Genomic DNA, 13,461 nt, shown 5'->3' on the forward strand with positions numbered 1-13,461 from the left:
GGGGTCGGTATTGGGACCTGTTCTCTTCAACATATTCATTAATGATCTGGTAGAAGGTTTACACAGTAAAATATTGATATTTGCAGATGATACAAAACTATGTAAAGCAGTTAATACAAGAGAAGATAGTATTCTGCTACAGATGGATCTGGATAAGTTGGAAACGGGCTGAAAGGTGGCAGATGAGGTTTAACAATGATAAATGTAAGGTTATACACATGGGAAGACGGAATCAATATCACCATTACACACTGAACGGGAAACCACTGGGTAAATCTGACAGGGAGAAGGACTTGGGGATCCTAGTTAATGATAAACTTACCTGGAGCAGCCAGTGCCAGGCAGCAGCTGCCAAGGCAAACAGGATCATGGGGTGCATTAAAAGAGGTCTGGATACACATGATGAGAGCATTATACTGCCTCTGTACAAATCCCTAGTTAGACCGCACATGGAGTACTGTGTCCAGTTTTGGGCACCGGTGCTCAGGAAGGATATAATGGAACTAGAGAGAGTACAAAGGAGGGCAACAAAATTAATAAAGGGGATGGGAGAACTACAATACCCAGATAGATTAGCGAAATTAGGATTATTTAGTCTAGAAAAAAGACGACTGAGGGGCGATCTAATAACCATGTATAAGTATATAAGGGGACAATACAAATATCTCGCTGAGGATCTGTTTATACCAAGGAAGGTGACGGGCACAAGGGGGCATTCTTTGCGTCTGGAGGAGAGAAGGTTTTTCCACCAACATAGAAGAGGATTCTTTACTGTTAGGGCAGTGAGAATCTGGAATTGCTTGCCTGAGGAGGTGGTGATGGCGAACTCAGTCGAGGGGTTCAAGAGAGGCCTGGATGTCTTCCTGGAGCAGAACAATATTGTATCATACAATTATTAGGTTCTGTAGAAGGATGTAGATCTGGGGATTTATTATGATGGAATATAGGAATATAGGCTGAACTGGATGGACAAATGTCTTTTTTCGGCCTTACTAACTATGTTACTATGTTACTATGTTACATACATGCTACATACATACTACATACATACTACATGCTACATACATAATACATACATGCTACATACATGCTACATACATACTACATACATACATACATACATACTATATACATACTACATACTACATACATACTACATACATACTACATACAATACATTCATACATTACATACAATACATAACATATAGACATACAGTACATTAAACACAGATTTCATACTTACCATTACTTGTCACTTTGTTCCCCAAAGCCAGTGTCATCTGTAAAAAAAAGATTAAAATAACAAACAACCAATATACTCCCTGTCCACAGAAATCCACGAGTGTCCCACGACGATCTCCCGTGGAGAACGGCAGCATCAGCTGATGCGACCGCTCACCAGGGGCTCCAGGAACACTATGATGGGAGGAAGGTATCCTTCCGCACTGTATTCCTCCGCCGCTGTAAAAAAATAGTCCCTAGTCTCACTTTGTTGTGAGACTAATTTGTGAGAAATTTTCCCATGCAGCAATTGCCATAAAGTAAGACTTTGAACTCAAGTAACCTCTCAGTGATGCACTGCAGGAGCCATTGTCTCCTGTCAGTGTGTCACTGAAGGTCCTATAGAGCAGTGACATCACCCGATGTCACTGTTCTATAGGGGAGATCGTCGTGGGACATTCATTATTAATTGGACTACGGTGGACAGGTAGTATACGGTTTTAAGAATATTAAAATACTTTTTTCCTATTGTGTGTGTGTTTTATTAACCCTTTACTAGTATTGGATTAATAAACCCTACAAAAGAATACTGCACAAACCGGGATATATCAAAATAGTTTATTAAATAATCCAATTTAAAAAGATTTATAACAGACACTAGATAGGATACTTAGAAGAGTGAAAACTACACTGGGGCCGCAGATCAGAGGCTAAACACGTGCTAATACAAATACCAATGTCCACATAAAACACTAATCGGTGTGAATAGCGAGTCCATTATAGGAACAATACACTAGGCTGGTGGAAAACATCCAGCAACAACACCTAAAGCAGACATTAGGAAAGTGAGAGACTAATGAAGAGCATAGTTACCTCAGACCTGCGGCACCACCACCCCAATAGTATTGGATTAATAACGGATAGGCGTCTTATTGACGCCTCTCCATTATTAACCCGGCCTAATGTCACCTTACAATAGCAAGGTGACATTAACCCCTTATTACCCCATGTCCCACCGCTACACGGGAGTGGGAAGAGAGGGGCTAAGTGCCGGAATTGACGCATCTTACAGATGCGCCATTTCCGGGGCAGCTGCGGACTGGTATTTGTAGCCGGGGGGGGGGGGGCAATATCCATGGCCCCTCTCTAGGCTATGAATATCAGCCTGCAGCTGTCTGCGTAGCCTTTCTGGCTATAAAATATAGGGGACCCCACGTCATTTTTTGGGGGGTCCCCCTATTTTAATAGCCAGTAAAGGCTACGCAGACAGCTGCGGGCTGATATTCATAGCAGGCTACAAATATTGGCCCCTGGCCGTTGGCTTTCCCCCTCTGGTGCAGAAAATTGCGCCTTTTTTTTCCATTTTTTTTAATTCAATGCTCATTTCACCCTTGCGTCAGTACAGGTCCGTCGCTATGCGTCGGGCCGACGTACCGACGCACGTTGTGAAATTTGTGCACGACGTGGGCAGTGGATGCAGTGTTTCAACGCATCCGCTGCCCATTCTGAAGTTCGGGGAGGAGGAGGCGGAGTTTCGGCAGCGCATGCGCGGTAGAAAATGGCGGACACAATGGACAAAAAAACGTTCACTTGAACGTTTTTTTCGTGCCGACGGTCCGACAAAACACGACGGATCCGTTGCACGACGGACGCGACGTGTGGCCATCTGTCGCAATCCGTTGCTAATACAAGTCTATGGGTAAAAAACGCATCCTGCGAGCATATTTGCAGGATCCACTTTTTTCCGCCGGATCCGTTTTTTTCCGCCGGATCCTTTTTTTATTCCACCGGATCCGTTTTTTTCCGCTGGATCTGTTTTTTTCTGCCGGATCCGTTTTTTCTCATAGAGTTGTATTAGCGCCGGATTGTGTCTGATGGCCACACGTTTCATCCGTTTTTTGCCGGATCCGTCAAAAAAGCTGTTTCCGCCACACACACACAAAAACATACAGAGGAACGTTTTTTCTGTCCGGTGAAAAAACGCACAGCGACGGATCTGGCAAAAAACATATGAGACTGCAATGTGACATGATGAATCCGGCCTCCGAATCTGTTTTTTCATGCATATTTCCATTCAAATCATGCACATTTTCCATTTATTTAATTATTTATTTCCAAAAACCGCATCAAAATCTGCATCAAAAACTGCATCAAAACTGCACCAAAAACTGCATCAAAACTGCACCAAAAACTGCATCAAAAACCGCATAAAAAACTGCACCAAAAGCCTGCACAAAAAAGCACCAAAAACTGCACCAAAAACTGCATCAAAAATTGTGCCAAAAACTGCATCAAAAACAGCATCAAAAACTGCACCAAAAAACTGCACCAAAAACTGCACCAAAAACAGCATCAAAAACAGCATCATAAACAGCATCAAAAACAGAATAAGGCTATGTTCACACGATGCGTTTTTGGCTGCGGATCCGCAGCGTATTTGCAGCTGCGGATCCGCAGACGTTTTCCATGCAGGGTACAGTACAATGTTACCCTATGGAAAACGAAATCCGCTGTGCCCACTATCCTTTTTTCGGCATGAAAATCCGCGCTGATTTTCTGCGGAAAAAAAGAAGTACCATGTCTATTCTTTCTGCGGATTCCGCTCCCGTTTTCCAATAGCACCAATAGGAAAGTGCAGTTGGAAACCCGCAGTGGAATCCGCAGTAGAAAAAGGACTGAAAACCGCAGTGAAAACCACCGCAGGTTTTGCACTGCGGTTTTCAGAAATCAGGACCTGAAAAATCCGCAGCGAAAAAAGGATCGTGTGAACAAGCCCTTTAAAAACGCTCCAAAAAGCTGCACCAAATCTGCATCAAAAACAGCATCAAAAACAGCATCAAAACCGCACCAGTTTTTGATGCATGTTTTGATGCAGTTTTTGGTGCAGGTTTTTGGTGCGGTTTTTGAAGCAGTTTTTGGTGCAGATTTTGATGCAGATTTTGATGCTGTTTTTGATGCTGTTTTTGGTGTGGTTTTTGATGTAAGTTTTTTGTGTGGTTTTTGATGCAATTTTTTATGCAGTTTTTGGTGCAGATTTTTGGTGCGTTTTTTGATGCAGTTTTTGGTGCTGTTTTTTATGTAGGTTTTTGGTGCGGTTTTTGATGCTGCTTTTGATGTAGTTTTTGGTGCTTTTTTGATGCAGGTTTTGATGTGGTTTTTGATGCAGTTTTTGATGCAGGTTTTGATGCAGGTTTTGATGCGGTTTTTGGAAAATAAATAAATAAACGGAAAATATGCATGATTTGAATGGAAACATGCATGAAAAAATGGATTCGGAGGCCGGATTCATCATTTCACATCTCAGTTTCATACGTTTTTTGCCGGATCCATCGCGTGTTTTCGCCGGACAGAAAAAACTTTCCTCTGTATGTGTTTTCTGTCAGGAGGAAACAGCTTTTTTGATGGATCCGGCAAAAAACGGATGAAACGTGTGGCCATCAGGCACAATCCGGCGCTAATACAAGAAAAAACGGATCCGGGGGAAAAAAATGGATCTGGAGAAAAAAACGGATCCGGCGGTAAAAAACGGATCTGGTGGAAAAAAACGGATCCTGCAAATGTGCTCGCAGGATGTGCTTTTTACCCATAGACTTGTATTAGCGACGGATCATGACGGATGGCCACACGTCGGGTCCGTCATGCAACGGATCCGTCGTGTTTTGTCAGACCGTCAGCACAAAAAAAGTTCAAGTAAACATTTTTTTGTCCATCACATCCGCCATTTTCTACCGCGCATGCGCTGCCGAAACTCCGCCTCCTCCTCCCCGGACTTCAGAATGGGCAGCGGATGCATTGAAACACTGCATCCGCTGCCCACGTCGTGCACAAATTTCACAACGTGCGTCGGTACGTCGGCCCGACGCATAGCAACAGACCCGTACTGACGCAAGGGTGATATGAGTATTGAATTAAAAAACAAATGGCGTGCGCTCCCGCACAATTTTCTGTGCCAGAGGGGGAAAGCCGACGGGTGGGGGCCAATATTTGTAGCCTGCTATGAATATCAGCCCTCAGCTGTCTGCGTTGCCTTTACTGGCTATTTAAATAGGGGGACCCCCCACAAAAATGATGTGGGGTCCCACTATATTTTATACCCAGAAAGGCTACGCAGACAGCTGCAGGCTGATATTCATAGCCTGTAAGATGCGTCAATTCTGGCACTTAGCCCCTCACTTCCCACTCCCGTGTAGCGGTGGGACATGGGGTAATAAGGGGTTAATGTCACCTTGCTGTTGTAAGGTGACATTAAGCTGGGTTAATAATTAAGAGGCGTCAATAGGACGCCTATCCGTTATTAATCCAATACTAGTAAAGGGTTAATAAAACACACACACAATAGGAAAAAAGTATTTTAATATTCTTCATTTCACCATACTTACCATACTTCAGCACCTGCAAAAAACATAAAATAATAAACCGTATACTACCTGTCCGCCGTAGTCCAATTAATAATGAATGTCCCACGATGATCTCCCCTATAGAACAGTGACATCGGGTGATGTCACTGCTCTATAGGACCTTCAGTGACAAACTGACAGGAGACAATGGCTCCTGCAGTGCATCACTGAGAGGTTACTTGAGTTCAAAGTCTTACTTTATGGCAATTGCTGCGTGGGAAAATTTCTAACACAGCAATGGCATAAAGTGAGACTAGGGACTATTTTTTTACAGCGGCAGAGGAATACAGTGTGGAAGGATACCTTCCTCCCATCATTGTGTTCCTGGAGCCCCTGGTGAGCGGTCGCAACAGCTGATGCTGCCGTTCTCCACAGGAGATCGTCATGGGACACTCGTGGATTTCTGTGGACAGGGAGTATATTGGTTATTTGTTATTTTAATCTTTTTTACAGATGACACTGGCTTCGGGGAACAAAGTGTCAAGTAATGGTGAGTATGTACTCTATGTTATATGTACTGTATGTCTGAATGTATGTATTGTATGTAATGTATGAATGTATTGTATGCATGTAGTATGTATGTAGTATGTATGTAGCATATATGTAGCATGTAGTATGTATGTAGTATGTATGTAGCATTTATGTAGCATGTAGTATGTATGTAACATGTATGTAGTATGTACGTAGCATGTATGTAGCATGTAGTATCTATGTAGTATGTATGTAGTTTGTATGTATGTATGTAATGTATGTAGTATGTATGTAGCATGCATGTAGCATGTATGTAGCATGTATGTAGTATGTATGTAGCATGTATGTAACATGTATGTAGTATGTAGTATGTATGTAGTATGTAGCATGTATGCAGCATGTATGTAGCATGTATGTAGTATGTATGTAGCATGCATGTAGCATGTATGTATGTATGTGGCATGTATGTAGCATGTATGTAGCATGTATGTAGTATGTATGTAGCATGTATGTAGCATGTATGTATGTAGTATGTATGTAGCATGTATGTAGTATTTTTTTTTACATTCAACACATTGGCCGGATGATGGGACTACTACTGTCCCATCATTGGCTAATGTGTCAATCACTGTCACTGTAGCAGGCATCTGCACACCGCACAGAGCCCCGGCAGCCCATATAGAGCCCCAGGAGGCCCACACAGACCACAGGCAGCCCATACAGAGCCCCAGGAGGCCCGCACAGAGCCCCGGCAACACATACAGAGCCCTGGGAGGCCCACACAGACCACCAGCAGCCCATACAGAGCCCCAGGAGACCCGCACAGACCACCGGCAGCCCATACAGAGCCCTGGGAGGCCCACACAGACCACCGGCAGCCCATACAGAGCCCCGGCAGGCCCACGCAGACCCCGCCCGCACACACAGACACGCACAGTGTCCTGTTATGATCCCTAGTGGCGGAGGATCACAAATAGATCAGCAAGTGATTAAACTAAGGACGAGCTCTAGAGAGATGGTAACTGGACTGATCGCAAATCTGAACCTATCCAAAACAACTAGAGGTAGCCGGTGAACGTGCCTAAAAAATTCTTAGACGTCTCGAGCCAGCCTGAGGAACTAGCTACCCCTAAAGAGAAAGAAAGACCTCGCTTGCCTCCAGAGAAATAATCCCCAAAGATATAGAAGCCCCCAACAAATATTAACGGTGAAGTAAGAAGAAGGCACATACATAGGGATGAAATCAGATTCAGCAAAAGAGGCCCACTAGTACTAGAAAGCAGAAAATAGAGCAGGGGTCTATGCGATCAATAAAAAACCCTTACAAAATATCCATCCTGAGATTTCAAGAACCCACACACCAACTAACGGTGTGTGGGGAGAAACTCAGCCCACTAGAGCCACCAGCAAGCGAGGGAATTACATTTTAGCAAGCTGGAACAGAAAACATGATAAACACTGCTGATCAAAAAATGAGCAAACAAAACTTAGCTTATCCTGGATGGACTGGGAGCAAGGTAGTCAGAAGGAATCTGAGTAGCACTGATTACATCGACAGCCGGCCACAAGTGGAAGTAAAACAGAGCTATATAGGAACCTCCCAGAGGATAACGAACAAAGCCACCAGGGGGAGCCCAAAGCAAAAGTCACACAATACCACCAGTGACCACAAGAGGGAGCCCGAAAACAGAGTTCACAACAGTACCCCCCCCTTAAGGAGGGGTCACCAAACCCTCATGAAAACCCCCAGGGCGATCAGGATGAGCCACATGGAAGGCACGAACCAAATCGGCCACATGAACATCAGAGGCGACAACCCAAGAATTATCCTCCTGACCATAGCCCTTCCACTTGACCAAATACTGGAGCCTCCGTCTAGAAACACGAGAATCAAGATCTTCACCACGTATTCCAATTCTCCCTCAACCAGCACCGGGGCAGGAGGCTCAACCGGAGGAACCACAGGTACCACATACCTCCGCAACAACGAGCGATGGAACACATTATGAATAGCAAATGATGCCGGGAGGTCCAGACGGAATGACACGGGGCCAAGGACTTCCAGAATCTTATAAGGACCGATAAACCGAGGCTTGAACTTAGGAGAGGAGACCTTCATAGGAACGAAGCGAGAAGACAACCACACCAAGTCCCCAACGCGAAGTCGGGGACCCACACAGCGACGGCGGTTGGCAAAGAGCTGAGCCTTCTCTTGTGACAACTTCAAATTGTCCACCACATGATTCCAAATCTGATGCAACCTATCCACCACAACATCCACTCCAGGACAGTCAGAAGGCTCCACCTGACCCGAGGAAAAATGAGGATGAAACCCCGAATTAAAAAAAAAAGGAGAAACCAAAGTAGCAGAACTAGCCCGATTATTAAGGGCAAACTCGGCCAACGGTAAAAAAGTAACCCAGTCGTCCTGGTCAGCAGAAACAAGACATCTTAAATAAGTCTCCAAGGTCGGATTAGTTCGCTCGGTTTGGCCATTCGTCTGAGGATGGAAGGCCGACGAAAAAGACAATTCAATGCCCAACTTAGCACAAAAGGTCCGCCAAAATCTAGACACAAACTGGGATCCTCTGTCAGAAACAATGTTCTCGGGAATCCCGTGCAAACGAACCACATTTTGAAAAAACAGTGGAACCAACTCGGAGGAGGAAGGCAACTTAGGCAAGGGCACCAAATGGACCATCTTAGAAAAACGATCACACACCACCCAGATGACAGACATTCTCTGAGAGACAGGGAGATCTGAAATAAAATCCATGGAAATGTGCATCCAAGGCCTCTTCGGGACAGGCAAAGGTAACAGCAAACCACTGGCACGAGAACAGCAAGGCTTCGCCCGAGCACAAATTCCACAAGACTGCACAAAGGAACGCACATCCCGCGACAAGGAAGGCCACCAAAAAGACCTGGCCACCAAGTCTCTGGTACCAAATATTCCAGGATGGCCCACCAACACCGAAGAATGAACCTCGGAGATGACTCTGTTGGTCCATCTATCCGGGACAAACAGTCTCTCCGGTGGACAGCGGTCAGGTCTATCCCCCTGAAACTCTTGCAGCACACGTCGCAAATCTGGGGAGATGGCAGACAAAATCACCCCTTCTCTTAAGAATACCAGCCGGCTCGGAATCTCCAGGAGAGTCAGGCACTAAACTCCTAGAAAGAGCATCAGCCTTCACATTCTTCGAACCAGGCAGGTACGAGACCACGAAATCAAAACGAGAGAAAAACAACGACCAACGAGCCTGTCTAGGATTCAGCCGCTTGGCCGACTCGAGATAAATCAGATTTTTGTGATCAGTCAAGACCACCACACGATGCTTAGCTCCCTCGAGCCAATGTCGCCACTCCTCAAATGCCCACTTCATAGCCAACAACTCCCGATTACCGACATCATAATTCCGCTCGGCAGGCGAAAACTTTCTTGAAAAGAAAGCACATGGCTTCATCACAGAGCCATCGGGGCTTCTCTGCGACAAAACAGCCCCCGCTCCAATCTCGGAAGCATCAACCTCCACCTGGAAGGGAAGTGAGACATCTGGCTGACATAAGACCGGAGCCGAAGAAAACCGACGCTTCAGCTCCCGAAAGGCCTCCACAGCCGCAGAAGACCAATTAGTCACATCAGAACCCTTCTTGGTCAAATCCGTCAAAGGCTTAACAACACCAGAAAATTAGCTATGAAGCGACGGTAAAAATTAGCAAAACCCAAGAACTTCTGAAGACTCAACAGATGTAGGCTGAGTCAAGTCATGAATAGCCTGAACCTTGACTGGGTCCATCTCAATAGTAGAAGGGGAAAAAATGGAACCCAAAAAAGAAACCTTCTGGACTCCAAAAAGACATTTTGAGCCCTTCACAAATAAAGCATTGGCACGCAGGACCTGAAACACCATCCTGACCTGCTTAACATGGGACTCCCAATCATCAGAAAAAAACAGAATATCATCCAGATACACAATCATAAATTTATCCAGATACTCGCGGAAGATGTCGTGCATGAAGGACTGAAAGACAGAAGGAGCGTTAGAAAGTCCAAAAGGCATCACCAAGTACTCGAAATGGCCTTCGGACGTATTAAATGCAGTTTTCCATTCATCACCCTGCTTAATACGCACAAGGTTATACGCACCACGAAGCTCTATCTTGGTGAACCAACTAGACCCCCTAATGCGAGCAAACAGATCAGATAACAATGGCAAAGGATACTGAAATTTGACCGTGATTTTATTTAGAAGGCGATAATCAATACAAGGTCTCAGAGAACCATCCTTCTTAGCCACAAAAAAGAATCCCGCACCCAGAGGGGAGGAGGAGGGGCGAATAAGTCCTTTCTCCAAAGACTCCTTTATATAACTCCGCATAGCAGCATGCTCCGGCACTGACAAATTGAAAAGTCGTCCCTTAGGAAACTTACTACCAGGAATCAAATTTATAGCACAATCACAATCCCTATGAGGAGGTAGAGAACTGAGTTTGGGCTCATGAAATACATCCTGGTAGTCCGACAAAAACGCAGGGACTTCAGAAGGAGTGGATGAAGCAATTGACACCACAGGAGCGTCACCATGAATTCCCTGGCAACCCCAGCTTGACACAGACATTGCTTTCCAATCCAGGACTGGATTATGAGTCTGCAACCATGGCAGACCCAACACGACAACATCATGCAAATTATGCAGAACAAGAAAGCGAATCACCTCCTGATGAACAGGAGTCATGCACATGGTCACTTGCGTCCAGTACTGAGGTTTATTCATAGCCAATGGTGTAGCATCAATACCCCTTAGTGGAATAGGGAATTTTAAAGGCTCCAAAACAAAACCACAGCGCCGGGCAAATGACAAATCCATCAGGCTCAGGGCAGCACCTGAATCTACAAAAGCCATAACCGGGTAAGATGACAGGGAACAAATCAGGGTAACAGACAAAATGAACTTAGGCTGTAAAGTACCGATGGTGACAGATTTATCAATCTTTTTTGTGCGCTTAGAGCATGCTAAGATAACATGAGCTGAGTCACCACAATAAAAGCACAACCCATTTTGCCGTCTATAATTTTGCCGTTCACTTCTTGTCAGAATTCTATCACAATGCATAGACTCAGGTGTCTGTTCAGAAGACACCGCCAAATGGTGCGCAGGTTTGCGCTCCCGCAAACGCCGATCAATCTGAATGGCCAGAGTCATTGACTCATTCAGACCTGCAGGCGTAGGGAACCCCACCATGACATTCTTAATGGCTTCAGAAAGACCCTTTCTGAAATTTGCAGCCAGGGCACACTCATTCCATTGAGTAAGCACCGACCATTTCCGAAATTTCTGGCAATACACCTCTGCTTCATCTTGCCCCTGAGAGAGGGCCAACAAAGCTTTTTCAGCCTGGTTCTCAAGATTAGGTTCCTCATAGAGCAATCCAAGGGCCAGAAAAAACGCATCCACACTGAGCAATGCAGGATCCCCTGGCGCCAATGCGAAGGCCCAATCTTGAGGGTCGCCGCGCAAGAAAGAAATAATAATCTTAACTTGCTGAACGGAATCACCAGAGGAACGAGGTTTCAAAGAAAGAAACAATTTACAATTGTTCTTAAAATTCAGGAACCTAGATCTATCTCCAGAAAACAACTCCGGAATAGGTATTCTAGGCTCTGACATAGGACTGTGAACAACAAAATCCTGAATACTTTGTACCCTTGCAGCAAGATGATCTACACTGGAGGCCAAACTCTGGATATCCATGTCAGCAGCTGAACTCAGAGCCACACCAAGATTAAGAGGAGGAGAGAAGCTAGACACACAGCAGCTAGACACACGGCAGCAAAAAAAAAAAAAAAAAAAAAAATCCTCAAGGCTTCTCTTCTGCTTCTGCCATGCAATTAACACTTTCTGGGCCGGCTGTACTGTTATGATCCTAGTGGCAAGGATCGCAAGTTTGACTAGCTAAGTAACTAAACCGACGACCAGCTCTGGGGAAGTGGTATCTGGATTGACCGCAACCTGAACCTATCCGCAAACAACTATAGGCAGCCGTGGAACGTTACCTGAAAATCCTAGACGTCTCTTCACGGCCTGAGAAACTACCTATTCCTAGAGGGAAAGTAAAGTCCTTACTTGCCTCAGAGAAATGACCCCAAAGATATAGAAAAGCCCCCCACAAATATTAACGGTGAGTTAAGGGGAAAGCACAAATGCAGAGATGAAATAGATTTAGCAAATGAGGCCCGCTAACAGTAGATAGCAGAAAATAGGAAGGGAGCTGTGCGGTCAATAGAAAACCCTAAGCAAAATATCCACGCAGAGATTGCTCGAGCCCCCGCACCAACTAACGGTGCGGGGGAAGCAACTCCGTACCCCAGAGCTTACCAGCAGCAAGAACTCACATATTAGCAAGCTGGACTAATCTCATCATACACTGAAATCATATTGTAGACTGATGAGCAAAAAATAATCAAACAGAAACTTAGCTTCTCCAGAAGAGACTGAAAACGAAGATAATCAGGGGAGATCAGAATAGCACTGAATACATCGAAAGCCGGCAACAAGTGGAGGTGAAGCAGAGCTAAATAGGAAACTCCCTAGTGCATAACGAGGCAGCTGATTCAGCCACAGATCCGCAGGATAACAAACAAAGCCACCAGGGGGAGCCCAAAAACAAAACTCACACAATACCACCTGTGACCACAAGAGGGAGCCCGAAAACAGAGTTCACAACAGCGCTCCTTCCCTTCTGAGCTCTGCCATGCGCTCAAACAGTGGTTTACCCCCACATATGGGGTATCGGCATCCTCAGAACAAATTGTACAACTTTTGGGGTCCAATTTCTTCCCTTACCCTTGGGAAAATAAAAATTGGGGGCAAAAATCTCATATTTGTGAAAAAATATGATTTTTTTTACTTTGACGGCTCTGCATTATAAACTTCTGTGAAGCACTTGGTGGGTCAAAGTGCTCACCACACATCTAGATAAGTTCCTTAGGGGGTCTACTTTCCAAAATGGTGTCACTTGTGGGGAGTTTCAATGTTTAGGCACATCAGGGGCTCTCCAAATGCAACATGGTGTCCCATCTCAATTCCAGTCAATTTTGCATTGAAAAGTCAAACTGCGTTCCTTCCCTTCCGAGCTCTGCCATGCACCCAAACAGTAGTTTACCCCCACATATGGGGTATCAGCGTACTCAAAACAAATTGTACAAAAACTTTTGGGGTCCAGTTTCTCCTGTTACCCTTGGTAAAATAAAACAAATTGGAGCTGAAGTAAATTTTTTGTGAAAAAAAGTTAAATGTTCATTTTTTTAAACATTCCAAAAATTTCTGTAAAACACCTGAAGGGTTAATAAACTTCTTGAATGTGGT

The sequence above is a fragment of the Ranitomeya variabilis genome, chromosome 2, assembly GCF_051348905.1.
Source record: "Ranitomeya variabilis isolate aRanVar5 chromosome 2, aRanVar5.hap1, whole genome shotgun sequence".
Taxonomy (NCBI): Eukaryota; Metazoa; Chordata; class Amphibia; order Anura; family Dendrobatidae; genus Ranitomeya; species Ranitomeya variabilis.